At 31.2% G+C, this 298-nt stretch overlaps 1 protein-coding gene across 1 annotated transcript in view; it reads right to left on the bottom strand.

Moving 5' to 3' along the window:
* The window catches only part of LOC119589516 (ubiquitin-protein ligase E3B-like), a 15,034-nt gene that overhangs the window by 12,073 nt on the left and 2,663 nt on the right, over positions 1-298 (bottom strand). The gene's annotated exons all lie outside the window — the stretch shown is intronic.

Genomic DNA, 298 nt, shown 5'->3' with positions numbered 1-298 from the left:
ATCAACATTGAGTTAAAACTGTGACAGTTTTTTATGATGTCAATGGATTCAGCATTTACTTTGTTACTTTGCGTTCTTGACAAATTCAGCATTCATTTTGCTGTTTCTGGTTCTCAATAAAATCTTGTCTTATTTTCTAAAAGAATTCAGTAGTGTTTAGGGCAATATACTAGCAAAATATAAAGCTAGATCATTTACTGAAGGTCCAATTAGAAAATTTTTTCATGAATTCCTTAGTTCTCCCATCCCAAATTTTAGGTGCAATAGCAGAGGATTTGGTGTGTATGTATAAATATGC

This window comes from Penaeus monodon, chromosome 25, assembly GCF_015228065.2.
Source record: "Penaeus monodon isolate SGIC_2016 chromosome 25, NSTDA_Pmon_1, whole genome shotgun sequence".
NCBI lineage: Eukaryota > Metazoa > Arthropoda > Malacostraca > Decapoda > Penaeidae > Penaeus > Penaeus monodon.
The sequence above is the reverse complement of the archived record's forward strand: the minus strand, read 5'-3'. Positions and strand labels throughout refer to the sequence as shown.